At 44.1% G+C, this 16,778-nt stretch overlaps 1 long non-coding RNA gene across 1 annotated transcript; it reads right to left on the reverse strand.

Moving 5' to 3' along the window:
• Nucleotides 1-654: 654 nt before the first annotated feature.
• LOC146207123 (uncharacterized) lies at nucleotides 655-12,866 on the reverse strand. The gene is made up of 5 exons (XR_014706664.1): nucleotides 12,813-12,866; nucleotides 8,461-8,506; nucleotides 7,324-7,517; nucleotides 4,800-4,928; nucleotides 655-4,691 (listed from the first exon to the last, which is right to left on the reverse strand). It is a non-coding gene; the product is annotated as an uncharacterized LOC146207123 (long non-coding RNA).
• Nucleotides 12,867-16,778: the final 3,912 nt, after the last annotated feature.

Consider the following 16,778-nt stretch of genomic DNA (forward strand, 5'->3'; position numbering starts at 1 on the left):
TGGCTCAGCTACAGAGCCAGTAGCAGGCCCGTGTATTTTCTTTTCCTTCTTCCTACAGCCACAACAACATTGAGTGAAAAACTAGGTGTACTTTAAGCTTACATCTATGTGAATACAAAACAGTGCGTTCTCCATGTCAGCCTTGTGCACCCTGCTTTCCTGGTAAAGTCAGGGCTTGCTTCTGTACTGAGGCACATCTTGTAACTGTTTGAAAAAGTGGCCATGATTAGATTAATTGGCTCGTAATGATCTTAATTTGTAGCCAGCATGACATTCTGCCAAAGGTAGCAACACATTTGAAAGAAAGAAACAGTTTATGCAGCTATAATGAGCTGCTAATGTTGAGCCAGAGGTGACTATAGCCTGTTTTGTAAGCTTTTCTTGTTACTCACATGTTGCCAGCATTGCAACGTTAAGAACAGCTCCAATTAAGCTACGACCATCATCACAGCAATACCCACTCTCAATCCTATTATTATGTCACATATTGTAATGTCCTCCCACATATTCACCTACATCCTTTACCTGCCACTCCCTGCAATCTTGCCAGGCTGTGACTGTGATAACAAAGTAAAAAAAATACCATTTGCACTGCGAAAAACATCTCTTTATTTATATGCACCTTACAGGCCTTCAAGGATGTTGATTGAGGCAGTTGTAGGTATACAAAAATATGAATTGTATTGGGAGATTCACACTGAACACTGCATTATTTGAAATAATAGCGCGAAAACAGACGGATATGATGATGATGAAAACATTTATTGACATTGGCTCAGATTAAGGGAAGGCTGGTCGGATCCCTAGTCCAGGACACCGTTGGTAAAAGCCGCTGCCCGTGCTCTTTCGACGAGGGCTCGTTGTTCCTCGAGGTCCAAGCTGGACAGGGCTGCCTCCCAGCCTTCCCACGTTGGCTGACTTATTATATCAATACTGGTATTTTCTTGACAAGCCCATACCACATGGTATAAGTTTGCCTTCTGGCCACAAAATTTGCACTGCGCCGAAAAGGATTCGGGCTCAATGGCGTGAAGTGTTGCTGGGTTATTAAATGACATAATTTGTAACCTTCGAAGGTGACACTCTTCTGATTTACTAAGACCCTTAGCGGGCTTCGGGAATGTGTGCCTTTCAAGGCGCAAATGCTGTAATATCTCTGAATATGTTGTTAACGGAGAGGGGGAGCCTAAATCAGCAAGGGAGGACATAGAAGGATTCCGGGGAAGAAAAGCTCAGGCCGAAGCGTGTGCGCGCGCGCTTCCTTCAACTCCCTGGTGACCTGGTACCCATATTAGCTCCTTCTGTGCAGCTGAAGTCCTACATTGACTCATAATTTTGCATGCCTGCGGCGTGAATCTGCCACGCATATAGTTTCTATAAGCTGCCTGAGAATCTGTAACAATGTATTTCGATGCGGAGTGCGTTGTGGCTAGGGCTATCGCCACTTCCTGACAAGAAAAGAAACACTGACAACTGTAGTAAGCTTATCATGCATAGAATGTTTGTCAGGATGGCACGAGTGATCAGATTTTGAATTCATTGAACATAACCTTTACAAGTTGCGAATTGCTAGAAATTCATATTCACACAATCTTCTGCCATTACTTTGCTTACTACCTTTGGACCTCCAAATCGGAGTATCAGAAAGACTGTAGATGACTTGCATCTGCTTGCCTTCCCATCTGGTCCCATATGCGATAGGCGACTGATGTGCTGGAGAAAGAACAGCACATTGCAGCTGAATACTTGAATGTGTTTGCTGACATTCGAATAGAAACTATTATCAATGTTCTACCCCATGTCGACATTTAGGGCCTATAATTTGTGCCTGCATGCCTAGATCACGTCAATATTTGTACCAAGAACGACCAGATATTTCTGCTTATTTATTATGGTGCAGTGATAAGGTAGCGGATAAATATTTATCTGAGAAACTGTTGATGATCTTGTAGCCATATGTTCACGTATTTACCTGTTTGAACAATGTAATTTCTCCCACCTGTGAAAGGTATAACTTTTGTCAAAAGTTTACAGACCAGAGGGTTTGCTTTTGAGCCGTATATTATGAGTTCTTTAACAATCGTGGAAGTCCTAGCCATTGAAGAGGGTAGGAAGAAAAATCTTCTTGCCTTCAGCAAGTTTGAAAACCTGGGAATGCATTGCAAGCCACACAGTATGGCTCAGAAGTAGATCCCATGGGCTCTAAACTTTTGACAAAGGGTGTGCATTATGTGCAACACTTATACATGAAAGGAAAGGTACCGCATGCTTAACCTGGCATTTCCTGCTGCTTACGCTTGTTAAATCTTGATCTTTAAATTTTTGTCGACCTTTTCAGAAATGCTACCCAACTTGATGGGGGCGGAGAGCACCACTTCCACATCATACCCATGTCCTACATATTTTAGGCGATGTGACAGCTCATCAGTGTGTGTCGCTACGGCAACGAGATCCTTAAAAAAGTAAAGTCGAGCGAAAAACCAGAGATACTGGGAGCTTCCCAAAAACAGAAAAAGAAATTTCCGTTCAATCCCGAGAAAATGCTGTCTGATCACCTTATTGTTCGGTGTAGCTTTTTGTTGCCACAGTATGCTGCTATCAACAAGCCAGGAAGTAGATGTTGAGTTGCTGCTGAAAGAAAGCTCGACTTGTTACAGCATTACAATTGGCTACCTTTCTTGAAAGCGATGGAAATCACGCTCACAGACGATATGTAGCGAGCCTCTGGGACAAACAACGCCTCTTCAAACTCGTCAGGAAGCGGTACTTTGTCACTGAGGGCATAGCCACCCAGTAAACACCAACCCATCTAGGATACGGCTATAAACTGTCTTGCCAAGACAAACAAGATGCCCGATAGATGTCTCAGTAGACCTCTGAGGTGGCTACTAAACGTATATAATATGTCTCGACAAGATATGCAAGACATTGCCAGATGTCTTGATATTTCTTGTAGCAATCTTGTAGCTCACCTAATGCACCCAGTTTTTTAGGCTACAAGACGTCTTGCAAGATATCTCCTAGAAATCTGGAAGACAAATAACATACTAAACAAAGTCAGTCTACCAGATAGCTATAAGGCATCTTGCCCAAGATAAACAAGTCACCTTATAGACATCTGAAGTGGCACCCAAGACAGCTGATAGACATTTACAAGATGCCTTGACAAGATATGAGACACTTTCATACATGTCTTGGTACATCTTGTAGCTGTCTTCTAGCTCAGCTAATGCACCCACTTTTTTAAACTACAAGACGTCTTGCAAGACATCCTCTAGAAATCATAAAATAGATTCTGAATGTCTAAAATGAGCTCTAGAATCTCCTGCAGTGCTCTAAATTATTTATTCACTGCTATTTCCAGCAAAACTGTCTGAAATGCTTATGTATTTGTAGAGGTTTTCAACACCACTGCCAGATATAAAATAGTCTCATCAGATACTACTACAACTAAAGCTGCATTGTCATCACACACCCACAGTGCTCTTTCACAGATTCAGTTATGATGCAAGCTCAACTGACGTACAATTGTAGATCATTCTCACAAACTACAACTGTTGTCTAGCCAATGAGAACTGTATGCTTTTATTACAAAGCATGCCACATTTCACAGTTAACGGCCATCCGTTAGGTGCTCTTTGGAAAGTTTGGTAGTAACTGCACCCAATGCTGGAAAATGACATGAGCAGACTACAGAACTTTTTCATTTCCCCACCATTATACATTGCAAATAGGCAACTTAAACAATCTCACATATGTTAAAAGCAATGAAAGCCACAAGCAGCAGTATGCAAATGACAAAATGCCATTCTCCAAAGCCTAATATTGTACCAAGGAAGAAAACGCCACAAAGAGCCAACTCATTCATTCTCAAAGACATTGAAACTGCGAATAGTCGGTGAGATGTGTACATATTTTTTGTTACAAAGCATGCCACGCTGCACGGTGGACAGCCATCGTTATGTGCTTTTTGAGAGATTCGACAATAACTGCAAAAGATGCTAGGAAACAAAATGTGTAAATCATATATTTGATTTTTTCAACAATGCACTACGAAGTGAAAAGCACAGAAACTATACACTACAAGTGGTATAAAAATGACAAGATAATAATGCAGTTCTCTCCAAGCTTAAAATGATCTCTTTACAAAAACAATGAAAACATCCGTACTCCAAACAAGAACAGGAAATGACTAGAAATAAACAGGGATAGGTATGCGAAAGTGTACAAAACTGGTTGAGTGGTTAAACGAACTGTCTGCATAATGTTTGTACAAAATAAAACAAAGCAACAAATTTGAATGAAAAAGCTTTAGTAAACAGAAAAGGTGCTTTCACAAAGGACCATCATTACCAGTGTTGCATTTCATAATACTATATGTGCATGCATGTCAACAACTGAATGCTGGTCATACATACATCTTGTGGAAACTCTATAAACACTTAAGCATTAGGCACGACATCAAATCCGTTAAAAAATCTACAGTGCAAAAAAAAAGCCGACTGCTTCACTGCTGCTGTTCCTGTTAGCAGGACTAGAATGCACTGAAAAAAAAATGGAATTGAAGCATGCCTGTCATAGTTACATTCTACTGTCGTAACTAGAAAGCACTAAGGAAAAGGAAGCAGGTAAGGGTCGCACATCACTCTACAACTAAGTTTCATTGGTGTTGAAGGCTTTTCATGTCACACCTGTCAGGATTAAAATCAAAAGCACTATTTAGATATATGAGCTCCCAAACAGAAGGAAAAAGTCCCACTGTTGGTAACTCTTAAGTTTTTGGCACAGTCAAACCATACCTGTGTATTCAGTCAGTAGTCCACGATTGCCCAGTGAGATGTCAGTCCCGTGGCCCTCATCGCTAAGTTGTGTTTGCAGCACAGACAGGAAAAGGATAGTTGCTGGGCAGCTATGGAGGTGATGGCAACCTGCAAGGCATTCCAGGGCTTTAATGATTTCTTGTGAAGTTTAATAAAGCAAACCACTGACAACAAAACAGTGGCGCAGATTCCCCTATAGGATCGGAATTTAACCTCAAAATACGTCACATAAGGTTGAGAGTACTGAGTACACAATAGAAATTTGTTTAACCAAGACATGCACTAGCAGCACAAAATAGTGCTGAGTATAATACATGTACATTAACATCTCCTTGATGACCTCGAAGGCTAAAACATTTCCTCGTCTTCACCAAGAGACACACCTGAAGAGAACCACCTTTTTCAAGATTTATACATTCCTTTTTTTTATTGAGAGTCACTTTCTATGCTGGGTAAAGTTTCTGCCTCTGAGTTTGCCAAGGATTTCACTCGACATATGTAGAGAGGAAATAAATATATGTATCATGTATCTATGTATGAATGCATCATCTATGTATGTATCTATGCATGTATCTATGTATGTAGGTACGTATGTATGTTTGCATCACCAGATTTTTCTTGAACATATGAAAGCAATATTTTAAACAGTGAGCATGCACCCAGAGAGCAAAAAAAGGAATGCATAGCTCACTTGCCTGAGCTATTGGGTAAGTGTTTTGTTTACATGAAAATTCGCACAGACACAAAAAAAAAACAAGAGCACCAGACACAGACACAACATAACAATATAAAAAAGGGCATTAAAATAAATGAAGACATTTCACCATTGCTGCCAAACACCTTCACTTCGGGAGGAGTACATATGCTATCAAAAGGTTTGTGTGGAGTCACAACTTTGTTGTTGAGGACGGCCAGAAGGCATACACTGAACTCATATTATAACATGGCTACTTATATCCCAAAAGTCAGTTAAGATTCAGTACTCTATTTTCTTTGCCCAGTTCTGGACAGGAAGAGTCTATTGGCCCTGAAGCAGGAAAGCAAATGAAATTGATATGTGTTTGTGTATTTATACTAGGCTTTTTGTTATACAAGGTACCTCCGAAAGATTTGCTTCCGACCACCTTCTGTACCAATTGAATTGAAGCTTATAATTTCTTTAAAAAAAAAAAACAGTTTCGCCAATAAAAAAAAAACTGAGGACCAAAGCAAATGGAGCACCAGCACATCACACAGCATGCAGTTGACGAACTTAAAGAACTAAATTGTGCTTTTTGACTATATGAAAATGTAAAATCACTTAATCACTGCATATCTACGGACTAGGTATTGTTGTGGCAATGTAATGCCTGACTGTAAACATTTTATGAACCATTAAAATTAAATCACTGCAGCATGTTTGTACACCGTTCCTATCTCGCCATGTGTTTCAGCTTGTGCCTGTGAACAGGCCGAGAGTATTTTGCTAGCAGTTAGGAGAGTCGCTGTGGCCAGAATGCACTTTACCCGCTTCTAAGGTGGCTTATTGAGATCGTTCTTTTTCTTTTTCGCAACCACGGCATAACTAATTAGCGCGTAGCGTTCTGCAGGCTGCCATAAACAATGCACGGGTTCCACTCGACGGTGTGTATTATCTGTACCTTGCTGCAAAGTGAAGGCCACACTAAGCATGCAGACTTTAGTGCCCAGTTGTGTTTCCTGGGAAGTGTTAGAACCAGCGGCAATCAACGAAAGACGGCGGATTGCCGAGCTCATTGAGAAGAATTACATCGCCAGGTTCCGCCGCCAATGGCAGTTCACGAAACGCGGCGAGTCGAATTACAAGCGCTAAACCTTCCTGCATGCGCCATAAAAAACCGCCTTTGGCGCGCAGTCTTGCTCGCCCATACAGCCTGCGCCCGCGGAAGCATACAGCGGTCCTTGCAGCATTTTTGTCGGAAAAAGAAAACACTCAGTCACTTTACTGCTTCATTAAGTGACTCATTTAGAAGAACCAATTTCTTACTCACCCAGCGAAGCTTGCCTCGCAGCCAGGCGTAGCAGCCGTTGTGCGGGATACATTTTCAACACAGTCACAAACCAACGTCCCAACGTGCAGACACTAGACACAACGAAACTGCCGGCGGCCGCGCAGCGCATTGATACAATAACTTAAAAAAAATAGAAATCTGAAATATAATTAATAAAAGCGCCGCGCAGCGCATTGATACAATAACTTAAAAAAAAATAGAAATCTGAAATATAATTAATAAAACAAGCTATAAAAGTAAAATGTATACCTATTACTTATGACGTATGTTTCAAAACGGTAAATACAACTTGCGTACACCGCACTATTTTCTATCTCGCTGTAAAGGGGAGGGGTGCAAAAAGGCCACGGCGCGCGAAGTTTGGAAATGGCGGATCGTGCCTAGCTGGCGTTCCGTATAAACATCGGCGCAGCAAATCATTCCTCTGCGCGAAATACTGGCTTTTATCCCTCACGGATACATCGCTAGCTTACTTTTCCGTAGTGAACACTCGGAGTTTGGAGTCTTCCGGCCGACTGGACTGCGCCCAGCGAAGTCGAACACTGGTGTGGCTATGGGCTGCACCATATAAACGATGCAGAAAGGAAGGTGTCAGCAGCTTTAGAACATTGTGTACAGATACCCATCGCCTAAACAGCATTTCTTGGTGCCATATTGGTCCTGCATGCTGGAAAAAGCCGAGATTGCATGATTAATTCAAAAGCGCAGGCACTTTGGGTACAGCATTTTACAAGCTGAAAAATTGCTAGAACAAATCTTGGACAATCTATACTTAGAGCATGCAGAACAGTGTCGTCCAGTTAAATTGTGTACATATTGCACTACAGACGCATATGTGACCCTAAAACGACTTGTGAGGAAGTATGGTAGATTTATGAAGCAGGACTCTAAAAGACATCTTGCGTAAGCCGGCTATTAACTGTCTTGCGTAGCTGAAGACATAAAAATTCTTCGCAAGACAGATTCCAGACATCTTGCCGATGATTTCTTCTAGACTAGCACTAAGCGACGTCTTGTAGATGTATTTGGTAGCTCAAGATATATGTGACCAATATAGACATATCAAGACAGCTACAAGGTATTCAGTGCTCAGTGGGGCAGGGGTGTCGGAGTTGATGACGGCAGTAAGGTGCAGACTCTCCGACCTTCACTGCCAATGAAATTAAGCAGGATAGCCTTCCGTAGGTGTGCGGCTAGTGTAGAACCACTCTACACCACTATGTAGTTCCAGAATGCCAGCTCCAATTGCGACACTACTAACAGCAGGTGGACCAGGAGACGACGGGGACAGCGGCGGCAGCTGCTAGATACTTGCTATGCTCATGATAGATGTAATAAGGCCACGTCAAGGTCCTTTAAATAGACGCCTTTGTCCTCAAAATGTTATCACAAAATACAGGAAGCAACATGTACACGTAACGCAGCAACAAGGTATTCTATATTTCTCTTTCCCGCGTGCGTATGTGCGCATACATCGCCTGCACTTCTCCTTTATCTTCATAATAATGATGTATTACCTCATAAACTTCACAACTTTCCTTGAGAATTATTTGCACACCCAAGTAGTAGTAATTGGAAATGGCTGCCGAGAACGGCCAATCCTCCCCTACCTTCTCCTGATCTCCCCGTTGGGTAGCCTTCACACCTGTCCTGCGTCTGTGGAAGAAAGTACCGTATGAGTAGTGCCTAATGATGAAAAGCTGACAAAATCACTTTTCGTAACATTATCTCTTTCTTCGTGAGGCGGCATTTTGCGTCCCTCATGTGTATCAGGCTGCCTGCCAGACATTGACATGTCATAGAGCGCACCATTCGTGGTGCTGCTCTTCTCAGAGCTGCTGCAGGCACTGGTATTAAATAAAGCCAGAGAGAGTTGGGGGCAGCAGCATTGACATCGCTATGAAAGGCTGTGGTGGCTTGTTCGAATCATGTGTCTTTTAGCTACAATGCTGAAATGTTCTGGGACAGACACTGAAACTGCTTGGTGGAAATATCAAATCGGAGAGTCAAGATAAAAGCTTTCCTATATTGGCTTGTGATTAAATCATGTCTACAAAGGAAAATGGGGAAATTAATTAAAGAAGGCATGGTAAGTCTTTCCAAGAGGGCATTTTTCGAAACAACTAGGTAGCTTTCAAGTCATAGCTTTACTCTTGCCAGGATAACCTGTGGCTGTTACAATTGTAATAGGAGTCCTTGAACAGGGCGCTACGCCGTCAACAGTCAATGGAGCGTTCTGCGATCAGTCGTTGCACTTCTGTAAGCGCACGCCCGAGCGTCGGAGAGAGAGCTTCGTTGTCGTTTTCTTTCCTGACCGTCATGCGCGTTGAACATGGTTGTCGTTCTCTTCAGAGCATCAGGCGCTGAACATATCAGAGCCGAATACCTGTTTTACAACTTCCCCCGGGCGAAAAGACGCCATACTGGCGGATTATGGCGATGTGACGATGGCAGGGTCGTAGTAAGGCTTCAGGCGGTTACTGTGTACTATTTCCCGATTGCGGCAACGGTGGTCAGTGGATGGCGTAAGGGGTTCGATGAGGTAGTTGACGGGGGATGTTTGCTTGACAATACGGTAGGGGCCCTGATACTTGCTCAAAAGTTTGGATGAAAGGCCGGGACTAGAGGAAGGCACCCATAGCCAGACCAAAGAGTCTGTACGGTAAGTAGGAAGAAGTGCAGTTTGATCTCGTGTGGTTTTCTGCTGTTGCTGAGAGTGAGAAGTGAAGGACCGGGCAAGCTGGAGGCATTCTTCAGCATAAGTTGCAGCTTGTGAAACAGTCGTGAATTCGGAAGAATCCGGTCGGTAAGGGAGAATGGTGTCCAAGGTGCAAGAGGGCTCACGACCCTACAGAAGGAAGTATGGCGAGAATCCTGTGGTTGCTTGAGTGGCAGAGTTATAAGCGAATGTGACGAATGGAAGAACGTGGTCCCAGTTGGAGTGGTCGGAAGCGACATACATTGCCAGCATGCGCCCATGGTGCGGTTAAAACGCTCAACCATTCTATTTGTTTGCGGATGGTACGCGGAGGTGGCGCGATGAACGATTTTGCATTCTCTAAGAACAGCTTCGACAACTTCAGAAAGGAAGGCGGAACCTCTGTCACTCAGCAATTCTTTGGGAGCCCCGTGGCGAAGAATTATGTGATGGAGGATGAAGGAGGCAATGTCTTGGGCTGTAGCAGATGGCAAAGACGCCGTTTCGGCGTAGCGTGTGAGATGATCAATTGCAACGATGATCCAGCGATTGCCTGTTGATGTGCTAGGAAGCGGGCCGTATATACAGGTCGATTCCAACGCGCTCGAAGGGCTGAGCTGGGCAGGTCAGCGGCTGCAGAGGAGCGGCGGGCTGGCGAGGTGGGTGTTTTCGGCGCTGACACACTTGGCAGGACTGGATGAACCGACGAACATAACGGTACATCCCACGCCAGTAGTACCGCTGCCGCAGGCGAGTGAAGGTTTTCAATAAGCCTGCGTGGGCACACTGGGGATTGTCGTGGTAATGGGAGCAAATCACAGAGCGCAGATGGGTCGGAATTACAAGCAGCCACTTTCTACCATCCGGAAGGTAATTCCTACGGTAGAGGAGCTCGTCTCTGATGGCGAAATGGTGAGACTGGCGACGGAGAGCGCGGCAAGGAGGTCGTGAAGCACGGCCAGATAAAACATCCAGGAGTGAAGCGATCCATGCATCTTTGCGTTGCTCGGAAATCATATCGGTGGGCATGTCGGTGGGATGTAGAACGGATATAGCAGGAGTGGCTTCAGATGGCAATGGAGAACATGAGAGAGCATCAGCATCGGCATATTTACGGCCAGAGCGATAGATGACGTTAATGTCGTATTCTTGGAGCCTCAGAGCCCAACGGGCCAGTCGAGCAGAAGGATCTTTCAAAGAAGACAGCCAGCAGAGGGAGTGATGATCGGTGACATCAAAAGAACGGCCATACAAGTAGGGGCGAAATTTTGCTATTGCCAAGATGATAGCGAGATACTCTTTCTCGGTGACGGAATAGTTTGCTTCAGCTTTTGTTAGGGTCTGACTGGTGTAAGTGACAACGTACTCATCAAAGCCAGACTTCCGCTGAGCAAGTACTGCGCCGAGGCCGACACAGCTGGCATCAGTGTGGATTTCCGTGGGAGAAGGGTCGAAATGACGCAGGATTGGCGGAGTCGTCAGAAGGTGGCGGAGTGTCGCGAAGGCATCATCACAGTGTGGAGACCAGGCTGAAAGATCGTGGCTGGACAGAATCTTGGTGAGAGGGTTGATGATTGTGGCGAAATTGCGAACGAAGCGGCGGAAGTAGGAGCAGAGGCCGACGAAGCTGCGGAGTTCTTTCACATTAGTTGGCTTGGGAAATTCTGCCACAGCGCGCAGTTTTGCCGGATCGGGAAGAACGCCATCCTTGGAGACGACATGCCCGAGAATGGTTAGCTGTCGTGCTCCGAAACGGCACTTCTTTAAATTTAATTGGAGGCCAGCATCGGTCAGATCGCAGAACTGTCTCAAGGCGCTGGAGGTGAGATGGAAAATCTGGGGAAAAGATGACAACGTCGTCCAGGTAACAAAGGCAAGTGTGTCATTTGAGCCCTGTTGTCCATCATGCGTTCGAATGTGGCAGGGGCATGGCATAGTCCGAATGGCATGACATTAAACTCATAGAGCCCATCAGGTGTGACGAAAGCGGTTTTTGGGCAATCGGCCTCTGCCATCGGCACCTGCCAATAGCCGGAACGCAGGTCTATTGAAGAAAAGAACTCAGCTCCCTGCAGGCAGTCAAGGGCGTCGTCGATATACGAGGGAGAGGATAAACGTCCTTGCGCGTAATCTTGTTCAGTCGGCGATAGTCTACACAGAATCGGATGGAACCGTCTTTTTTCTTGACCAGGACGACCGGAGACGCCCAAGGGCTGTGCGACGGTTGGATCACGTTGCGCTGGAGCATCGGAGAACGGGAACGACGGCCAGGTGAAGGCGAGCGGTGCAGGCGGCTAATGGTCGAATGTCCTGAGCGCTGGCGGTGCGAAGAGAAACGGCAGGAAGCGGCGTCATTACCTTTTTGAGTTTGCGACAGAGGGTGTAATTAAGAACTGATACGGCTGCGCCAGTGTCGACAAGTGCTTTGACAGGAACTCCCTCAGTGAATACGGTAATAATGTTGGCTGGTACTGAAACAGGTCTTGTGTTAGTCCCTGATGGCGCAGTTCTTGCCTCCGGAACTGCGACCGTTTTCCGGGTGGACGGCTGATTGGCGGCGGATGCGTCGAAAGAAGTGGCACAGAGGGGTGATAACTCAAGTTGAGCACGGGCGCAGTCTATTATGGCGTTATGATTGGAGAGGAAGTCCCAACCAAGGATGACGTCGTGTGATGAGCGGGCGAGGACGAGGAATTTTATTGTGTATTGAACGTCGTCGATGACGATGATTGGCTTGGCCATTAGTTTTGTTACCTGCTGCGCTGACGGTATTCAGTTAATGTGGTCTACTTAAGCTAGTTGGTTCATAACAGGCAATGAAGGAATTTGCGAATGAGGTGCAGAGGAAGAATAGGTAAAGAAGTATACAAATGCAGAATGCAATGCACCATCAAGATGCTTATGTATGCATCTGTGTTTGCATGGGTCTTTGCCTCTTCTTCATGCGTGTCTTGCTCGTGCAGTCCTTTCTTTGCTGACTACAACCAAGCGCTAATGATGCGAACTAAAAGAAATAAAAAATGCTTGAATAGTAAAATTAGGCAGACAAAATACGAAATCGGGTCTGCTTCAGCACATGTTCAAATGCAGCCACTGAAATGCAGCCCACCTCTGCAAATGGTGACCAAATCTGCCGCTCCAGCCACCTCGCGCTTGCTGCGGATGAGGCAAGAGCTACACAAGAAAGGGTAGAAAGCAAGAATCTGACAGACTCGTGGTGCAGGAGCAAGAAAGAGTGATTATCAGAATACCAGCACCACTCACCCTATATGCAAGCATGATGCAAGCAGTCCTGCAATCTATCTGGGTAGCGGCACACTGCAGCAACTATGAAGTTAGGCATACTGATGGCTCCCACTGCAAAGCAGGTGATGCAGCTGGCAAAGTAGTAACAGAGGAGGAACTGCACAAGCAAACCATTGCAGCATCCCAGATTATTTACTGAGGCAGATCCCTGATGCAAGACTACACCGCTTTTTTTTTTTCTTTTTTTGCAAATGGTGGTGAATGTGTGTTTTGGTCATGGCAGCACAGATGCCAATCAAGTGACAGGGAAAGGGAAATGCTATGTTTAGATAGTTTTCTCAGCAATAACTGCATCTCGTTGCTGCTGAAAAAATAAAATACTCAGAATAAGCCATACATACTTTTTTTTGTTCCCTCCCCCCTCCCACCCCCTTTAGTCCCTTTACCTCTACGATTTATTCAAATCGTTCTCTTTGAACAATAATGTGACCTAACTTAGTAAAGAAGTCAGCTACCAGCGAGGCCAAGGAATGCGTAAGGATTTTTTATTCTTGTTGTCAACATAAATTAGCACTGTAATCATTTTATGGTGATGATTATTAACCATTTTATGGGTATGGTCACAGTACTAACTCATGTCATTAACAGAAATATTTTTAAATCCCTTATGCTTTCCTTTCCTTTGCCTTGCTGAATGTTCAAGCCTTTCAGTAGCGCATCCTAACAAGCCGCTCTATTTTCCCTACATCTGTCCACTTATTGCTCCATTCTGAGCAATGTTGGCCACATTTATTTATTCAAGATATTCACTGGCTCCAAATAGGAGTATTGTGTAAGGGGGCGAGTACAGGAAGCGAAGGATATAAAAAGGAGGTCATGAGTCATGACACAACAAGTGACAACAATAAATGCGAAAATCAAGTGTAACTAAAGGTTGAACAATAGAGTGCAATGAAGCATATAAAACTAAGAAAACTATGACAGTACTTGCTCCTTAAAGGCTGCAGGGTCATGAATGGTCGCATGAATGGTAGCAAGTAATGTGATTCATTATGTTAAAAAAGAACCGTGGTTCAGTCTTGAAAAATATTTTTTTTTTGTGTGTGCTATATCGGGAGTATTTTTAAACTTCACAAATACCTATCAACATGGAGCAATAGCAGCACGCATGGTGTCAAAGACGATGTCCTTGGTTTTTATTGTGCCACAGCTGATTTCCAGTATTTTGCTTAACCTATCATCATTTTTGTCCTGATCCTCAATGAGACGTCAAGGACTGTCTTATCAAGGACTCCGTCTATGTACAGTGACGGAGTACATTTTACTTCATGTACAATGAGTAGTTCACCGACAGTGAATGTTATAAACAAATGAATGCTTTTTATGCCTTGACCATAATTTGCAATGATGGACATCATTTTATACAGCACTATGTCATCATTATCAAATCCTTCACCGAGGGTCATGGAATATGAGAGGAACACAGCAGAGCGACATGCCTTTGTTGGTGTATTACTTGTACACCTACCACATTATTGCATGCTAAGCATGACACACAGTAAAGAATTGTATCTATAAATGGTCAATGCACACAAACTGGAAAATATCTGCTATGATTTCATCAACAGGTTTCGTAAGCAAGTTATTTATATACCAGCCTGCATGATGGGATATGGCTTTAATTTCACCCTTTTACCTAGACCTTCGCCCAAAGGCCAAAGTGTCACACCATTCTGATTAATATATGCAATGTGCTTCATCTAGTTTGTGCCAAGCATCTAGAATGACAACATGCTCTATGAAGGCTTCGGCAGTTATCTTCTCCAGGTAAGCACTATTTAAATGCAAGTGGTTTGCTAATGAAGACCCAAATTGGCTATTTTTATTCTGAGCTTAGCACAGAATTGCAAACTTAAATTTGTAGAATTACTTGAGAAATGCCCAAGCTAAATTTGTAAGGATTTAAAAAATGTATCATGCGATTGAGCATTCTAGCATTGATAAGTTAGCACCATCAAATGGGCCCCAAGTAAAAGAAAAATGTTTACATAAATCCACACTGAATGAACAGGATGGCAGAATGAGCAATAGTTCATGATTAACAAAACCAGTTCGTCTTGTTCAAACCTGCAGCGGGAGTGTGATCACACTGTCGCCGCTCTGCAGTATAGCACACAATTTCTTGCAATCCAGCATTGTCACACCTAGCATCATGAAACTAAAATATAAACGAAGAGCTCCCACTGCTATGGCACTTGACTGTTGAGCCTGGTGATGCGGGCCAGCGGCCACAATTTGGCACGGATTAAATGTTAGGACACCCACGTGCTGTGTAACATCGGTGCATCAGTAATGAACTCTCAAAATTACCTCGTAGCCCTCTGTTATATTAGCATCCCTCATAGGTCATGTAACCTGCATGATAATAAAGCTGCCATAGCTCTCTGAACAAAGTAAAATTCAAAGAAGAGCATAGTTATATTTTTGGGTTTGTATGCAAGAAAAAAAGACTTTGCACAAGCAGAGCTTTCAACTGAAGTGAATTGCACATCCAGCTCTTACTAATGCTCTGAAAGCTATGCATTGGTGTGATGACCTTTGAGAGGGCTGCAAATTTGACATGATAGTCATATTTATTAAACAACTTTTTCTTTAACACTTAGCTGCACTTTAGCAAGACAGAGAAGTGAAACAAACAGGTTTCAGCACCTCATTTTGTTTAAGCAAGTACCCTTCAAAACACAGTCGACAAAAGAGTAAAAAATAGAAATGGTTATATAGTATATGCAGACAATTATGCTTCAGATTTTTCAATGAAAGACAAATGAATCATGTGCAGAAAGTGCAGTCATCGTGACGCCGGTCCATCACTTTTAGAGGGCTAGCAAGAGCTGAAGACCGACCAAATTTCTCCCCTCTCTGATTCAATGATCTAATCACTCCTTCCTTATTAAATGAATTACAATTACGTTTAAACATCTGTTCTCACAAATATTGCGCACCATGACGGCAAACAATTATGCTGATTGCTCAACACACTCAATCATTGAACGAAGTGTCTAAAGGTACATACGTCCGACGTATCCATTCGATTCTCGTAAAGATACGGCGGACGTCGATATACAGGCTCATGGCTATATGCACGTCGAACGCGGCCACATTCCTCTTGCTACGCGTGAATGAATCTTATCCTCAATGATATCAGCTAGCCGCGCGACTCTCGATGAGGTGCTACGAAGAGTGCATCCGTTCTAACATAGATCACGGCCTTCACTTAGGGTTGTCTACGGCAAGCATCGCTGTCACGCACATAGCTGCAGGTGATGCCAAGGTCAATGGTGATGCTACGTACTGCACCAGCTTCACCAGCTGGCATCGAGATACGCACATTCACGAGCAGCTTTCGCTTCGCACTAAACTATCACCTCGATCTGCCCGTAATGCGAGCGAGCTATTCCTAGCATTTACGCTGTCTTAGGTCCTGCATCGACCTCCGAAGATCTAGCGCCGGCACAACACACACACACCTCGCCGTGCAGAACATTCGGCAGTCCAAAGTATGTATGTGAAATGGCATTATGCTCGTTCCTCAAATGCAGACCGAGGAAACATGATGTTTCTAGCTAAATTCTTCGTTTAAATTCTACCTCAGAGCCGTGGCAGAAGACATGCCGAATCTACTAGAGGCCTGCACATCGACTCGTCGAGGCGAAGACCTACTGCACCGCACCGCAAGAGTGCACAACCGGAAAGCCGGAAGCGCGAATGATCCGAATGCCCTGTGAACAGCAATGTTCTTTGGTATTTATAGGAATACTAGAATAGCCTGCATCTTTTTCTTGTCGTTGAATTTTGCGTACATGTAGTTTAAACCCCCGCATGCTCGAGGTTAGCGTGACCCGACTGAACGGCCGCGCAGCTTTGAAACGATCGGGATCGATATGCATGCATCGCCGGACTTAGGTACGCGGTAGAAAATGTGCG

Source organism: Amblyomma maculatum, chromosome 1 (genome assembly GCF_055883805.1).
Source record: "Amblyomma maculatum isolate TAMU_Amacu chromosome 1, ASM5588380v1, whole genome shotgun sequence".
NCBI classification, from domain to species: domain Eukaryota; kingdom Metazoa; phylum Arthropoda; class Arachnida; order Ixodida; family Ixodidae; genus Amblyomma; species Amblyomma maculatum.